Here is a 4009-nt window from a genome sequence, read left to right as displayed (position 1 = left end):
CCACTTTTGTAACAATGGGTGACAGACTGATCCCTCTGTAATTCCCAGTATCACTTAGGTCTCCAGTTTTTAACAGTGGTACCAAGTCTATCTCAGACCATTGTTCTGGCTTCACATTGTCATTTAGTAGTTTGTTTGCAAATTCAAGGATGATGTCATCTAAATCACATCTTTTTAGTACTTCTGGTGGGATGTTGTGAGGACCAGAGAGAGAAAGACAGGCGTGATTGTGTAGCAAAAAGTTTGTTTTCCGACTACATGGTCCCGGCTTCAGTACCACTGCATGGCACCTTGAACAAATGTCTTCTACTATAGCCTCAGGCTGACCAAAGCCTTGTGAGTGGATTTGGTAGACAGAAACTGAAAAAAGCTTGTATGCATATGTATATGTGTGTGTGTGTTTTTTTTGTGTCTGTGCTTGTCCCCTGTTAGTGCTTGACAACTGGTATTAGTTTGTTTACATTCCCATAACTTAGCAGTTTGGCAAAAAGAAACCAATAGAATAAATACCAGGTACACAGTGGGGTTGATTCAATGGACTAAAAAAATTCCTCAGGGCAGTGTCTTAGCATGTCTGTAGTCTAATGACTGAAACTAGTAAAAGATAAAAGATATTTATATATATATATATATATATATATATATATATATATATATATATATATATATATATATATATATATATCATCACTCACCTAGTCTCGCCAAGATATATGCAAAATTCGTCAAAGACAAAAAAGCACCATCTGAATGTGGTCAATGCCAGTGCCGCCTGACTGGCTCCTGTCCTGGTGGCACATAAAAAGCACCCACTACACTCTCAGAGTGGTTGGTGTTAGAAAGGGCATCCAGCAGTAGAAACCTTGCCAGATCAGATTGGAGCCTGGTGCAGCCCACTGGCTTGTCACTCCCCAGTCGAACCATCCAACCCATACCAGTATGGAAAATGGATGTTAAATGATGATAATGATGACACATTGACTGAAAATGCTTCAGCTATTTAATATGTTTTGAGTACAATGTCCATATTTCACACTCATACAAGAAAACAGACATAAAGCATGTTTTGGAAATATATTTTAGAGTGTTTTTTTTTTTTTATATATATATTGTTGAGACTGTAATTTTCCCAAGGATATCCACATCTTCTGAAGTCTCTTTGCAATTTCATCAAGATTTGTACCCCTGATTAACATGGGGCTAAGACATTTGAGGGAAAATACGCTTTGCAAAGTTTTACTTTATGCCATTATTTTAGGATCCACTTGAAGTTTTCCGGGTAGGGCTGGTAAAGAATAATAATTTTATCAAGATTTATTGTGAGGCCTAACATGCGACATGCCAATGAAATTTTATACACAACAGTTTGAAGATCTTTTTTCATTGCTTGTGACGATATCACTGCCATCAATGTACAAGAGGTCTCTTATCAGATGTACAAAAGAGTATGGTTTAGAATTAAGTTGTTTGAGGTTGAATAACTTACCAACTGTGTGACAGTGTATTTATAGACACTATCACATAATCCTTGCAACTGTTTTTGAAAGCGATTAAAAAAACATTATGAAATATTTGGCAAATAGAATAGGACCAGTTAACCCTGTTTTGCTAACACCACTAACTGCAGAAAGTTTGATCATTTTCCCCTAATTGCTGCTAAATATTTTTACATCATCATGAAAGAACTTGACAATATTTGTAAATTTATCACAGTAACCATCCTTTCTGAGAATTACCCATAATGCATCACAATTCACTGAATCAAAGGCCTTAGTGTAGTCTGTAAAGCAACAGTAGAGATCAAGCCTCTGCTCAATATATCTCTATTGTTGATGAGTGGGAAATATATCAGTAGCTACTCCAGTGTGAAAACCTGGTCAAGATTCAAATGATGATATTGAAGTTTTGTGAGTTAGAAAATGTTGTAAACAGAAATTCTCTTGTATTGCTGCAGACTGAGGTGGGTTAGCCATATAGTTCATAAGGAAGATAAAACCATTTGCAAACATTTACTCTATGGAAAACTATGTTCTGGGGAAAAAGACCTCCCTACAAACAAAAGTTAAGATACAAAGATTGACTTTAATCTGATTTTTAAAAATGTTAGGGGGAAATAGGGAAGGGATTACAGCTGATAGAACATCATAGAAGAAAATATATTCATTGTGTCCCTGCATTTTGAAGAGGATCACATGAAATATGAAAAACTGAAATGAGAAAGAAGAAAAAGAAATCCCATAGACATCATAATACCTTCAAATGTTCAATATAAAATTCAGTTTGTCTAGCCTTCCAAAAATACATGAATGAAAGCAAGCTAATAATAATTCTTTGTTGCCCGATAGAAGATATGCCTGCCAGGCATAAAATGAATATGTTTCTATTAGTGGCCTGAAGAGTGCATGGTATCACACATTGTCAAAAGACATGATTCTGCATTGCATTTAACTGAAAAGAGACATGAATGCATAAATGCTGTGGAAAAGCTGTATATCATCAGCTGAATTAAAATATCATCTCTGGTTTGCAGTTCATTAAAAACAGTGGTCATACTCATGATTGAGCTGACTTCCATCATATGCACAAACACACACACACACACACACACGCGCGCGCGCATACAACTACAAAGTTACAGTTAGTTGGGTACTCCTAAAACTGAGAGAGGAGTGTATTGAAAAAACTGAATTTCTCAAAACATTTTTTTAACAGAATCATATTCTCTTTTGCCTAAAACATACAATTCAGAAAAAATATTGGAAAAGAAGACAAAAATTTAAATATTATGGCTGGTGCAAATTCCTAAACAGAGAAGACAGCTCTGGATATTAAAACAAAAAAAACACCTTAAAACAAAAATATTGCAGACTCATAATCTCTGATGTTTAAAATATACAAATCTGATGAAATTTTCTAAAAGAATAAAAATGTGATGGGGTGGGGCGTTTATTGCCCAAATCCATTTCCATATCATCCATTTTTGTTGTTTTTTACTTTCTATTGACAATTTCATGACAAAGTAACAGAGTTTATGTACATGAACACATTTCTTATCTATGTATCTATCTCTGTGTCTCTGTCTCTATGGGTATATGTGTCTCATCTCATATCTCCATGGGATCTATCACATACATACCCCACCCCATGCCTGCTCCCACTTTCTCTCTTCCAATCTCTCTCTCTCTCTCTCACACTTTATGTATCTCATTGTCTATCTAAGTATCTATTTATGTCTCACTCATTATCAAGATGATTATTGTCTCCTTCCTTCCTTCCTTCCAGAGAGAGAGAGAGAGAGAGAGAGAGAAGACTGACAGACGAGCAGATGGACGGGGGTAGGGGGAGGAGGTATAGAAAGAAGCAGATGGACAGACAGACAGGCAAACAGACAGGCAAACAGACAGGCAAACAGACAGGCAGAGAGTATCAAGAATGATTCACAAAACAAGGAAATAGGAAGGAATGACTAAAAAATTGGAAGAAAGAGGTAGAAAGAGAGAGAGGGGGAAGGAAGAGGGAAAGAAAATAAGATTAAACAGAGACTGAAAGTGGAAGTAAAGCAGAGTTTTACATCACATAAATTTTATGGACATTTTTGATGATGTATTTTAAAATGTTTTTTTTCCTTCCTGTTAACACTTTTCAACTCTCAGTGTTTCACCTTTCTCCCACTACTACCCTTTTTCAATTTTCTGGGTTTTTTGTTTTTTTTTTGTCTCGTGAATAGCAAAATTTGTGGTTTCAAGAGAAATTTGGCTGCTATTTCTCAAAATAAATATAAAAACTTGCTGTTAGATGACAAATAATATATGCATATGACTGCGTTGTTAAGAAGTTTGCCTCAAAACCATGGACATAGGGGTTCAATCCCACTGCGTGGCACCTTGGACAAGTGTCTTCTACTATAGCTTCGGGCCAACCAAAGCTCTGTGAGTGGATTTGGTAGACGGAAACTGAAAGAAGCCTGTTGTATATATGTGTGTATATATATATATATATATATATATAT

This window comes from Octopus bimaculoides, chromosome 5, assembly GCF_001194135.2.
Source record: "Octopus bimaculoides isolate UCB-OBI-ISO-001 chromosome 5, ASM119413v2, whole genome shotgun sequence".
Classification (NCBI taxonomy): domain Eukaryota; kingdom Metazoa; phylum Mollusca; class Cephalopoda; order Octopoda; family Octopodidae; genus Octopus; species Octopus bimaculoides.
Note: the sequence above shows the minus strand (reverse complement) of the source record.